General features: G+C 41.5%; 1 pseudogene; it reads right to left on the bottom strand.

Moving 5' to 3' along the window:
• Positions 1-13,185: 13,185 nt before the first annotated feature.
• On the bottom strand, positions 13,186-14,332 carry LOC122445533 (annotated as a pseudogene).
• Positions 14,333-14,434: the final 102 nt, after the last annotated feature.

A 14,434-nucleotide genomic window follows, 5' to 3' on the forward strand; every position in this document is an offset into this window, starting at 1 on the left:
TAGGTTGTTTCCATGTCTTGGCATGGAAGTACTATTGTAAATACTACTGCTATGAACATAGGGACGCATGTGTCTTTTCAGATTAGAATTTTATCTGAGTATATGCCCAGGAGTGGGATTGCTGGATCATATGGCAACTCTATTTTTAGTTTTTTGAGGAAACTCCATACTGCTTTCCATAGTGACTGCACCAATTTACATTCCCACCAACAGTGTAAGAAGGTTCCCTTTTCTCCACACCCTCTCCAATTCTGATACTTTAAAAAATCCATAGTAGGAACATACACAAAACAATTTGAGTTCTGCAGTAATTAATCATAATAGAAAGTGGTTATTCCCCTTATCTCTTTTGTAAAGTATGTTATTCCTTCAAATATCAGGAATTACTTATTGCTATGGTTTGAATGTTTGTGTTCTCCCCAATTCATAGTTGAAATCCTAATGCTCGATGTGATGGTATTGGGAAATGGGGGTCTCTGAGAGTAGACAGAGCCCTTATGAGTAGGATTAATGTGCTCACAAAAGAGACTCCACAGAGCTCCCTGGCCCTTGCCACCATGTGAGGACACAGCAAGAAGCCTGTCTATGAACCTGGAAGTTCTCATGAAACATAGACTCTGCCATGATCCTGGACTTCCCAGCCTTCAGAACTATGAAAAATAAACTTCTGTTGTTTATAAGCCCCCCAAGAATGTAATGTTTCATTATGGCAGTTTGATTGGACTAACACATTTAAGTGAAATAATTTATGGTATACTGATGTGTCATGTCCAACTCTGTGACCTCATGGACTGTAGCTGACCAGGCTCCTCCGTCCATGGGATTTTCCAGACAAGAGTACTGGAGTGGGTTGCCATTTCCTTCTCCAGGGGATCTTCCTGACCCAGGGATCAAACCTGGGTCTCCTGCATCGCAGGCAGACGCTTTACCCTCTAAGCCACCAGGGAAGCCCCATAGTATACTGATAGTATTCTATAAATAGATGAAAAGGTATACATAGGGTTGTGGACAATTAGGTAACAGTTACTTCGTAACTAAGAAATCTAACAAATTTATAAGATTATATGGAAATAAATATTGCCAAGTGAGAATTAGAAAATGAATGTTACTAGTCGAGGAAACTGTTAAACACAAAGGCAGAGACTGCTCTTGGCTATCTGATACTCCTTCTCTCTTGATGATTGAACCTCGGTGCTGTGCTGTGCTTAGTACTAAGCTCAGACTCAAAGAGCCTAGCAGGACTGTAGCCTGCTAGGCTCCTCTGTCCATGGGGATTGTCCAGGCAAGAATACTGGAGTGGGTTGCCATGCCCTGCTCCCAGCCCATGGATCGAACCCAGGTCTCCTGCATTGCAGATGGATTCTTTACCATCTGAGCCACCAGGGAAGTCCATCTGAACTTTTCCATTGTTGAAGTAGCAATGTGCTCAGCTATAAAGAGCATTTAAAATCTCCCTGTCACAGAAATACCTAATGTGAGTGGAAGTCCTTATATGGGAAACTATGTAAGTTCTATAACCTATTTTCTTAAACTTCTATCTTAAGAGAGTCTAAATTTTAAACCAGGTAGAGCAAAAAGGGTTTCATCTCTCATGCTGCATTTCATCTTGCTGTAATCACTTGTATCAATGTCTGTCTTTTCTAAAATGTGTACACTCTCTGAAGACAGGGGCTGACTATATCTTGTTTTACAGTGGAACTCAGAAGAGATAGAGAATAAATATTTGTTGCATGAACAAATGAATGAATGAAGCGATAACTATCTGAATTTTGTGTTGAGAAGGATTCTGAGTTATTATTTTACTTAGGGGAAATAATGTCATTACCCATTTGTTAGGACTGTCATAGGCATGTGTCATTTTCATTTGGGCTTTAGGTTGTAAACACAAGTCACTAACATTACGCTATTTTATTGCAAAGTTTGATTTTGTGTTATGTGTTGATGTAATAACCATTAAAGGAATAATAAAACATTAAAGTTGGAATAAAACTGGTTTGTTTAGTTCAATCTCCTTCAAATTGTAGATCTGGGAAATTAAGTGCTTTATTGAAAGTCTCACAGCTTCTTGAAGTGATTTCTTGTATTTTTTCTCCCACATGTTGCTGCCTCACCTTATTAACCCCTTCATCTCCCTAATTTAACTACCAGTTAGAGTCACTTGGCAGTTATTCCAGCACAAGGGAGAGACAGAGAAAACAAAATGTTAGAGATTATTTTGAAATTACATGAAAAGTCCTGAAACTCTGAAACTATGAAGTTTCAGTTCCTCTCCTTTTCCAATACCCTCTCCAATTTTTGTAAAGTGAAACTAAGTGCACAACTTACTATTGGTAAGTTTTTCTTTTCACTTTTTTAACTTTCTGAATCACATACACTCAATTCTATCCATTTTTTATGAGAAGCATGGTTATTCAACTTTTGTTTCTATTACACAAAATATTATAGAGTATTTACATTTTGGCTTATCCTTAGAAATTTTAATTTCATTTAATGTTGTTACTTTATAATTTCTTTTGGAAAACCTTTCATCCGATAAATATGATCTTTTTTGCCCTACAAACCACTGAAAGACTATAGACATTTGGACTGAGAAAAGGTCAGTTTTTTTTCTTTTTTTTAAATTGAAGTAAGTATAGTTGATTGACAGTGTGTTTGTTTCAGGTGTCCAGCAAAGTGATTCAGTTATACATATATTCTTTTTAAAATCCTTTTCCATTGTAGGTTATCACAAAGTATTGAGTATAGTTCCCTGTGTTATACAGTAGGTCCTTTGGTTATATTATATGTATAGTAGTGAGTGTATATTAATCCCAAACTGCTACTTTATCCCTCCGTTCCCACCCCAAGAAAAGGTCAGTTTTGACTAAGATGATACCATGTGTCAGAATAAGGGAGGGGCCGACAGAAAGATGCAAACAGCAAAGCAGGTATGACAACCAGAATATGGTGTTCAGAATAGGCAAGAGATACCCACACACTTGTGAAACCTCACACTATTTTTTAGATTATCTATGGGAGTGCTATTATATGAGCATGGCTAGCTACACCATAAAGTATACTGGCCTCATGTACAATGTGAAATAACAGGAAAAAAATGCTGACATTATTTTCCAGCATTTTTGTGTTTTAAATATTGTTTTGCTCAAAGAGAAATGCAGTGTTTCTTAATAATTTCAGACTTCGGTCATGATTTAGTATAAAGTTATAAAAACAAAATATGGTTGACTCAGGACACTTGTAGATTTTATCCTATTAAATTGCCTCAGTGGTAGGACATTAAATAGTATATTATTCCTTTTAAGGTGCTCACATGCTTACTTGCTCAGTCGTGTCTATTTGCAACCCTATGGACTGTAGCCCACCAGACTCTCTGTCCACGGGGTTTTCCAGGCAAACATACTGCAGTGGGTTGCCATTTCCTTTTCCAGGGGATCTTCTAGATCCAGGGATAGAATCCATGTTTCCTGCACTGCAGACGGATTCTTTACTGCTGAGCCACTGGGGACGCCTGGTATATCTTGGGGCATACTAAATGGAATTTCAGCCATAAAGGGTCACAGAACTGGAACTGTGAATTGGAAGTGTTCTTAAGTAGTACCTGGTCCACAACCTTCACCTGAGGAACTCAGAGGTAGGTAAGTAAGTGTGGCCCCAAATCTACGAAATAGATTCGAGGGCTAAATGTTTAACAGCAACTCTTGTTTTGAACTCTCAAGTTTTTCTTACAATGCCAGTTGAGTTATGTAACAACTGTTACCTGTAAAAACCATTTTTTTCTTCCCTCTAGAGATTTAGGAATTCGGTTCTTTGCCGGGGTGTATTAAAGCCTTCTTTTAAATTCTGAAGTTGACTCTCAAGGCCCTACGTGTTAACGCCTTGTGCTCACACCTTGTCCTTTCACAGGTGTAATCTGTTTGCCATCTCCCAAGTTTGAGAACACTAATGTTCTAGAAACTTGGGTTTGAGCCTGGGTCTGATCCCTGCATTGGGAATATCCCCGTGAGAAGGGAATGGCCCACTCCAGTATTCTTGTCCGGAGAATTCCACAGACAGAGGAGCCTGGCGGGTTGCAGAGTGGGACATACTGAGCAACCAACACTTTCACTGTTCACAGTAATTAGCGGCCCTGAAATTGGCTCCATCTCCTGTAAGCGCTTCTTATGCACCCTCCCCCAGCCTCTGGCTCTTCCTCCTAGTTCTCACACCCTAACCCTCCCGACAAGTCCGTTTCTCGGAATCCAAGAAAGAATGTGAAGGTGGATGAGGACGCTGAGGTTATGACAACAAGAGTCCTGTCTTTGGACGGACCCCTGGTTTGGGAGATAGCAGTTCATCTCTTCATCTCACCGAAACAGCAAAGTCGTCTCCCGGCAACCTCTGCGGGCCCTTCCGGTTCCGCTCTGTGATAGTCATGTGACCGCACATAAACAGCGGAAGTCGGCCTCAGGGAAGGACGCTGCCGACCAGCCCTATAGTCGTATCTGTGCGTGTATGCCTTTCAACAGTGGTCTGCAAATCCTGTCAGGTTGGAAGAATGGACCTGTGCCCAGAGGGAAGGTAAGTTTTATCTAACCTAAGAGACTGACTGAGACCGAGGATACTGAAGCTCTTTCACTGGGGAACTTAGTAAAAACAGGCACGGACCTTACTGTGCCTCCACGACTTGCCTTCTTTCTCGTGTTTATTAGTTCTTTGAGTAGTTCTGATATTTATCAGATTCTTTGTTGTTGTTTAGTGGCTAAGTTGAGTCCAGCTCTTTGTGACCCAATAGAGTGAAGCCTGCCAGGTTCCTCTGTCCGTGAGATTGCCCAGGTAAGAATACTAGAGTGGGTTGCCATTTCTTTTAGGGGATCTTCCCCACCCAGGGATGGCATTCTGCAGGCTCTTGAATTGCAGGCGAATTCTTTTACCGCTGAGCCACCAGGGAAGCAAGTGCACATAAATCCCCTGTGGGTTTTGTTGAAATGCAGCTTCTGGCTCAGTATATTTGAGGTTAGGCCTCAGATTCTGTAGTTTTAACAAGTTCCCAGGTGTTGCTTATTTGTTGCTGATCTACGGAGCACACTTTGAGGAGCAAAACTCTTAAGACACTGATTAGCAAACACTGCATTGGGATCACCTGGGGATAGTGAAAATTACCTTCTAGAGCCATCCCTGGATATCTCGATTAGGTGAGTAGAGAGATGCAGTGATGCTAAGACACTAGGGATTTTTAAAAGCTTCCAAGTGATTCAGCCAAATCTGAGAACCACTGAGATAAGCCACTGATTCTAGGGCATCTGGTGTCTTTGGCTACTCTCCCTCTTGACCACTTGGGTTCTAAACCCTTTTTGGAGAGTGATCTACCGTCCTGCCTCCACCTGGAAACAGATTTATTCCATTTGAAAGTAGATTGGAGGTATGGTTCTCCTACCACTTAAATCTCACTCCTGGGCATATACCCAGACAAAACTATAATTACAAAAGATACCTCATGTACCTCAGTGTTCATAGTAATACTGTTTACAATAGCCAAGCTATGGAAGTGTGTCCATCAACAGAGGATTGGATAAACAAGATGTGGTACATATATACAATAGAATATCACTCAGTCATAAAAAGAATGAAAATTGCAGCAACATGGATGAACCTAGAGATAATCGTACTAAGGCAGAGAAAGGAAAATACCATAGGATATCCCTTATATGTGGAGTCTAAAATACAAATACAGGTGCCCGAGAGCTGATTGGTTAAAGACGCCAGAGTAGAAGGGCGTGTGCTCATCTCTTCCTGAGAGAGCACCTAAATCACAACTAGCTGTTGAACAACCATGGACAGGAGGATGCTGGGATGCCTCCCATCCACAGGCAAAGGAGAAGCTGCAACCAGATGGTAGGAGGGGCACAATCATAATAAGGTCAAATCCCATACCTGGCAAGTGCGCGATCCACAAACTAAAGAACAGTAATGTCAAAGAAGTTCTTCCACTGTTGTGAAGGTTCTGAGACCCACGTCAGGTTTCCCAGCCTAGGGATACAGGCAAAGGGACTAGGAGCCCCCAGGAAATCTGACGTTGAAGGCCAGTGGGGTTGGATTACAGGACTGGGGGAAATGAGACTTCACTCTTGGAGGGTACACACAGAATCTTGGGCTCACTAGGACCCAGGGGGAAAGGAGCAGTAACCCCACAAGAGACTGAAGCCCATGTCCCTGCTGGTGGTGGAGAGTCTCCTGAAGAGGTGTGGGTTGGCAGTGGTCTGCCACACGGATGGTGGTACTGGCAGCTGCAGTCATGGGAGCTGCCCACTGGTGGGAACCCTACTGGAGGATGCCATTAGCCCTACCATAGATCCTGTAGACTCCAGGGCGGGGTTGCCTCAGGTCAAAACACCAAGGTAGGATGCAAAAGAATTTATTTATAAAGCAGAAACAGGCTCACAGAGGAAGAGAACAGACTTGTGGTTTTGAAGGGGAAGGGGTGGTAGGGGAGGGTTGGATTGGGAGTTTAGGGTTGGCAGATGCAAACTATTATGTGTGTGCTGTGGTTTGTCACTCAGTCGTGTCCGACTCATTGCAGCCCTATGGACTGTAGCTGCCAGGCTTCTCTGGCCATGGGATTCTCCAGGCAAGAGTACTGGAGTGGGTTGCCATGTCTTCATCCAGGGGATCTTCCAAGCCCAGATAACAAACTCATGTCTCCTGCATTGGCAAGAAAGTTCTTTACCACTAGCAACCATCTGAGAAGCCCTCAACTATTTTATATAGGATGGATAAACAACAAGGTCCTACTGTATAGCACAGGAAACTATGTTCGGTATCCTGTGATAAACCTTAATAGAAAAGGATATGAAAAAGAATGTGTATATATATATAATATATAGCTGAGTCACTTTGCTGTCCAGCAGAAATTAACACAACATTGTAAATCAACTATGAAAAGTGAAAGTCGCTCAGTCATGTCCAGCTCTTTGCAACCCCATGAACCGTAGCCCACCTGACTCCTCTGCCCATGGTGTTCTCCAGACAAGAATAGTGGAGTGGGTTGCCATTCTCTTCTCCACAGGATCTTCCCAACTCAGGGATCGAACACAGGTCTCCCACATTGCAGGCAGATTCTTCACCATCTGAGCCACCAAGTAGAGCAGAAATTAACACAGCATTGTAAATCAACTGTACTTCAATAAAATTTTAAAAAACCTTATGTATTTTCTAGGAAAAAAAATGACCTCTTACATGCTTCAGCACAATGATCAAAATCAGAAAATTTTACACTGATACAATACTGTTACCTAATCTACAACTTGTATGCAAATTTCATCAATTATTGCATTAACATTTTTTACAGATTTTCTCCAGTTCTTAATCCATCTAGAAGTACTGTTAGTTTGTTCTTCAAGATTCAGTTTAACTCCTTTGCTATTTTAAAGCCAGAGCAAGATGGCTGTCATCACTTCCCAAAGTGACGAAAGACAAAGTTAATAGGGTTTTTTTGCCTTTTAAAATATAGCTTTATCTGTGTTATTTTGCCCACTTGCTATCAAGGCCTTCACACATTAAAGAGGCCACAAATAAATTTTCTTTCACTTCTGCTCCAGCCTACATTTCCTCCTGTAATGACTGTCTTTGCATACAGGACTCTTCAGTTGGTGCCAAAATAGGTGAGTCTCACCTATTTGCTTCTCAAATAGCACATCCACTGGACGCCTAAAGCATGATCCATAAATGGAAATATTGATAAACTGTACCTCATCGAAATAAAAAAAAACTTTGGCCCTGTGAAAGATCCTGTTAAAAGGATTTTAAAAAGCTACTGACTGGGAGAAATATGTTTACAAACCACTCATGATTGACTGAATAATGGCTACTTAAAAATATCAAGTCCTGATGCCTGGAACATGTAAATGTTATTTTATTTGGAAAAAGGGTCTTTGTTGATGTAATTAAACTAAGGCTTTTGAGATAAGGACATTATTTAGGTTATCCAGGTGGGCCCTAATGCTAACACAATTTTCCTTGTAAGAAAAAGGCTGAGGGAAATTTGACAAATACCTACAGAGAAGAGACGCCAGCATGAAGACAGAGGCAGAGACTGGAGTGATGCAGCCACCAGGGAAACATGCAGAGGAGACCAGGTGAGGAGAGAGCAGAGAGAGCGAGCAGGGGCCACAAGCACCGGACTGCCCACAGCCACTGGAGGCTGGAGGAGCAGAAGATGGCCTTTCTTCCAGGGGGAGAGCAACCCTGCTGACAGCTTCCCATTGAGCTTCACATATCCAAAACTGCCAGGGAGTACATTTCCACTGTTTTAAGACACACTGTTGGTGGTGATTTGCTCCATCAGCCCTGGGAAGCTAATACAACATCTATCCAACAAAGGACTAGTGTTTTATTTTTTAATTTTTAAAATTTTCATTGGCTTATAGTTGATTAACAATGCTGTGTTAGTTTCAGGTGTACAATACGTGAATCAGTTATACATATATCCCCTCTTTTTCACATTCTTTTCCAATATAGGTCATTACAGAATATTGAGTAGAGTTCCTGTGTTGTACAGTAGAAGGACTAGTATTTTAAACAATGAAAGAACATCACAAACTCAACAGTAAAACTCAGTCTGATTAGAATGAGCACAAACATATACAGACATTTCACTGACAAGGATAAACAGATGGCAGAGAAGCACAAAAAAGGGTGTTTAACAAGACTATCCATCAAGGAAATGCAAATTGAAACAAAAAATGGTACAAATGTATTTACAAAATAGAAAGAGTTTCAGATATAGGAAACACATTTATGGTTATTAGGAGGAAAGAGAGGGATAAATTGGGAGTTTGGGATTGGCATAAACACACTACTACATGTAGTAGTACATGTACTACATGTACTATTGATACATATAACAACTTGGATGAATCTCCAAGAAATTATGTTGAGTGAAAGAAGTTAATCCCAAAAGGTTACCTCGTGTATGATCTTAACTTACGTAACATTTTTTAAATAGCAGAATTTTGAAATAGAAGGCAAAGTAGCAATTGCCACTAAATAGAAAAGAGGATTGGGAGGGGTGGGAAGAAGGTGGGTGTGATTATAAAAGCACAACATGAAGGGTCCTCATGATTTACCTTTTTTTTTCCCTTAAAAAATAAATAACAACTTTATTAAGTTATAATTCACATACCATAAATTTGCCCATTTACAGTGTATACAGATCCGTGTTTTTTAAGATATTCACAAATATTTGCAATGATTCTCACAATCAATTTTAGAACATTTTTGTCATTCTGAAAATAAACCCTGATAAGTACTAAAAGTCATTCCCTACTTTCCAGCCACTCTGCCTATGGTCATAGTCAAACACTAATCGATTTTCTGTCTCTATATATTAGGAAACTATGATCTCACAGATGCAGGGCAACTAAACCTGGGCACTCTGGAGCCTGTGCTGCAACTACTGAGCCTGTGTGCCACACTAGAGAATTTGTGTGCCATAACGAAAGATTCCACGTGATGCAACAAAGATCTTGTGTGCCACAACTAAGACCCGACACAACAAAATAAATAAATATAAGTAGTAAGCATGCAAGGTAACAAGAATACACAGAAGAACTATACAAAAAAGATCTTCATGGCCCAGATAACCACGATGGTGTGATCACTCACCTAGAGCCAGACATCCTGGAATGAGAAGTCAAGTGGGCCTTAGGAAGTATCTCTACCAACAAAGCTAGTTGGGGTGATGGAATTCCAGTTGAGCTATTTCAAATCCTTAAAGATAATGCTGTGAAAGTGCTGTGTTCAATATGCCAACAAATTTGGGAAACTTAGCAGTAGCCACAGGACTGGAAAAGGTCAGTTTTCATTCCAGTCACAAAGAAGGGCAATGCCAAAGAATGCTCAAACTACCGCCAAATTGCACTCATCTCACATGCTAGTAAAGTAATGCTCAAAATTCTCCAAGCCAGGCTTCAACAGTATGTGAACCATGAACTTCCATGTGTTCAACCTGGATTGAGAAAAGGCAGAGGAACCAGAGATCAAATTGCCAACATCTGCTCGATCATTAAAAAGCAACAGAATTCCAGAAAAAACATCTACTTCTGCTTTATTGATTATGCCAAAGCCTTTGACTGTGGAGATCACAACAAACTGGAAAGTTCTTCAAGAGGTGGGAATGCCATACCATCTTACCTGCCTCCTGAGAAATGTGTATGCCGGTCAAGAAGCAAGAGTTAGAACCAGACATGGAACAACAGACTGGTTCCAAATCAGGAAAGGAGTACATCAAGGCTGTATATTGTCACCTTGCTTTATTTAACTGATACACAGAGTACATCATGCGAAATGCAGGGCTGGATGAAGCACAAGCTAGAATCAAGATTGCCAGGAGAAATATCAATAACCTCAGATATGCAGATGACACCACCCTTATGGCATAAAGTGAAGAACTAAAGAGGCTCCTGATGAAAGTGAAAAAGCTAGCTTAAAACTCAACATTCAGAAAACGAGGATCATGGCATCCAGTCCCATCACTTCATAGCAAATAGATGGGGAAACAATGGAAACAGTGACAGACTTTATTTTCTTGGGCTCCAAACACACTCCAGGTGGTGACTGCAGCCATGAAATTAAAAGTTGCTCCTTGGAAGAAAAGCTATGACCAACCTAGACAGCATATTAAAATGCAGAGACATTACTTTTGCCAACAAAGGTCTGTCTAGTCAAAGCTATGGTTTTTCCAGTAGTCATGTATGGATGTGAGAGTTGGACTATAAAGAAAGCTGAGCACCGAAGAATTGATGCTTTTGAACTGTGGTGTTGGAGAAAACTCTTGAGAGTCTCTTGGGCTGCAAGGAGATCCAACCAGTCCATTCTAAGGAAATAGAAACTGATTCTAAGGAAATCAGTCCTGAATATTCATTGGAAGGACTGAAGCTGAAACTCCAATACTTTGGCCACCTGATGCGAAGAACAGATTCACTGGAAAAGACCCCGATGGTGGGAAAGATTAAAGTCAGGAGGAGAAGGGGACAACAGAGGATGAGATGGCTGGATGGCATCACTGAGTCAATGGACATGAGTTTGAGCAAGCTCTGGGAGTTGGTGATGGACAGAGAAGCCTGGCATGCTGCAGTCAAGGGGGTCGCAAAGATTCAGACATGACTGAGCGACTGAACCAAAGCATACAAGAGTTTTAGTGTAATTTTACATACTTTGCTTATTTCAACTTGTAGTATTGATTTTTATTTCCACTAAATGCTTAATCATAATGGCAAGGGTAAGTGAAAATTTGGTAAGTAGGAATAATTTTAGGGGCAGTACTTTAAAAAATGTATCTACATGTTTGAATATAGTCTGATTAATATATAATAAGTAAAAGCATAGGTTATGTAACTACTTGAAATTTTAAAATCAGATCTTGTCTAAATTTTACTTTTGCTAAAGAACAGCTGTTCTTAATAGGCAATAACTGCTTTCTTAAATATAATGATAAAACCATCACAAACTATTAATGCAAATTATTATAAGTATGAGGCAAAAGGGCTTATAGTCCTTTGGCTTTATTCTTCTTTGGAAGAGGTCAGGAGAATATTGGCTTAAATTCTGTCATCCTTATCTACTTACTTTACTGTGTTCTTAAAAACAGTATTCATAAAACTTCTAAGGTGACAAGTTGAGCATTCAATGAAATGTTGATGGCAAATTATTTGCAAATGTCTAAAGGTGTTTAAAAAATGATTTGGAATTTACCATGGAATATAAGGATTCTTTAGGCTTCACTGGTGCTTCAATGGTAAAGAAGACACAGGTTCTATCCCTGGGTCAGGAAGATTCCCTGGAACAGGAAATGGCAACCCACTCCAGTATTCTTGCCTGGGAAATCTCATGGACAGAGGAGCCTGGTTGGCTACAGTCCATGGGGTCCCAAAAGAGTCAGACAGCAACTAAACAGCAATAACAGCAAATAAGGCGGCTTTGTTTTTCAAGAGCCTTATCTTGAAAGTTTTCTTCAATACTAGTCTCTGACATTATAAAATTTTTGTTTTTTGTGCTTTGACAATTTCTAAATACAAGCTGAGTTAAAAGATTGTTCCAGAAATCTGCTGCTTCATCAGAAGGCATTTCTTACAGCAGGATAGAATCCTATTAGTCTTTTAGTTGCTAATGTATGAATCATAACAGTTAAGAAAAAACCAGGTGGAAAATGACCAATACACTGGAAATATTTGCATGTACAGAATACCACTGCTTCATTCTCTTTGTGTCTGAGCTGGGAGGGTCCCTGTGCTTCTTTCTCAGCAGGTGTGTGGTGTGCTCTGTAGATTGGCATCAGTGACCTGGCCTTTATGCTCGGCCATCTGCTTAAGGAAGTAAGGGATTATACTGTCTATGGAAGCCTTGCCCATGTGACCAGTAAAAAGCATTCTTTGGTTATGTTAGTGCTCATCAGCCTGAGTGCCCACAGGCGGTTGAGGATTTGGGCCAGTCAGTAGGTGTCTTCCAGGTGGGTTTTCTGAACACAATCCTCCAACTCCATCTATGGCTTCCTTCAAATTTTAAAATCTGGCTTGTGCTGGCCAAATCTGGATTAGTTCAGTTCAGTCGCTCATTCGTATCTGACTCTGCAACCCCTTGGACTGCAGCACACCAGGCCTCCCTGTCCATCACCAACTCCCAGAGCCAACTCAAACTCATGTCCATCGGGTCGGTGATGCCATCCAACCAGCTCATTCTCTGTTGTCCCCTTCTCCTCCTGCCGCCAATCCCTCCCAGCATCAGGGTCTTTTCCAGTGAGTCAGTTTTTTGCATCAGGTAGCCAAAGTACTAGAGTTTCAGCTTCAGCATCAGTTCTTTCAATGAATATTCAGGACTGATTTCCTTTAGGATGGACTGGTTGGATCTCCTTGCAGTCCAAGGGATTCTCAAGAGTTTTCTCCAGCACCACAGTTCGAAAGCATCAGTTCTTCGCTGCTCAGCTTTCATTATAGTCTGACTCTCACATCCATACAGGACTACTGAAAAAACCATAGCTTTGACTAGATGGACCTTTGTTGGTAAAGTAATGTCTCTGATTTTCAATATGCTGTCTAGGTTGGTCATAGCTTTTCTTCCAAGGAGCAAGCGACTATTAATTTCATGGCTGCAGTCACCATCTGCAGTGATTTTGGAGCCCCCAAAATAAAGTCTGTCACTGTTTCCATTGTTTCCCCATCTATTTGTCATGAAGTGATGGGACCAGATGCCATGATCTTAGTTTTTTGAATGCTGGATTCAAAAACCTGGATGCTGGGGACTGAAGAGAGCTATAGCTGGAAGATATGCACACTCATAGCCGTCTATACCCAGCTTTGCTCTTCTGTTACATGGCTCCTGAAACTCCCAGGTGTGCTCCATGACTGACTTCATCCACTTGCCAGAAGGTTTATCTTCCTGGATATTGTTCTGCAGCTGATTGACTATGGGCACAGGGTAGTGGGAGACTTATGTTCTGGGCCAGGCCAGGGTTGAAGAGCTCATTTGAGCAGGCTGGCACCAGGCTGGTTCGGCAATCCTGCCCAAGTGTCTGAAGGGCTAGGATTAACCTAGCTCAGTGCATGGAGAGGAAAAACAGGCAGAAGTAGACTTGAGAGGTAGTGCACGTTGAGGTACTCTGGAATTGGGCTGGTCACATGATGTGAATGCTTCAAAGAAGGAGGGCTTTGGCCCCAGTGATGAGTGTGGACTGGTCTCTAATGATGACATAGATGTTCCCTCCTCAGCTGGCATCTGTCTCACCTGCCAGGCTTGGAGGTGAGGAGCTGTCTGAGTTTTTCAGTGTTTTAGCTAAAGTATCACAAGTGAGTGATCTCACTTGCCGATTGATGCTCCTGGGATATTTCTGAAGCATCACCACTGATAAGGGATTCACTTCAGTTGACAAAGGAGGTTACTTCATTTGCCGGTGTGCTCAGATCTGGCTTGTTTCAGCCCTGGAATCCACAGTTAGGTGAAGGGTACCATCCTCGTGTATGAGGAGCTGCACCCAGTTCACAAGCATCCTGGATCAAGTCCTGTTTGTCTTGTTCCCCTGTATCTGCCACGAGTGTGGGAGTGGCAGTCAGAGGGTTTCTCAGAGCCTTCTGGCTGAAGGATTTTCTCAGTTTCAGCAGCACAGCTGCTTGGTTTCTCCCTTTGCATCTCAAAGGGCTTCTGTTCACCAGTCCCGGACTCTTGGTTTATCCCTCCGCATTCAGTCACCATAAGTTGTCTGTGAGCCTGGGCACTTTGATCTTGTACATCCACAGAGCAGCATTCATGGATGACACTTGTGGTTCACTCCCTGTATGTGGGCAAAGTGTAATTTCCTGCACATGGCTTTCTTCTTCATCAGATTCTACGTGTAGCACAGAGTACGCAGCAAGGTCTTGTACACAGTAGATCTGTCACAGAGTTTAGGGGTACTCTGACTGTCGATAGG

This window comes from Cervus canadensis, chromosome 7 (assembly GCF_019320065.1).
Source record: "Cervus canadensis isolate Bull #8, Minnesota chromosome 7, ASM1932006v1, whole genome shotgun sequence".
Classification (NCBI taxonomy): Eukaryota; Metazoa; Chordata; class Mammalia; order Artiodactyla; family Cervidae; genus Cervus; species Cervus canadensis.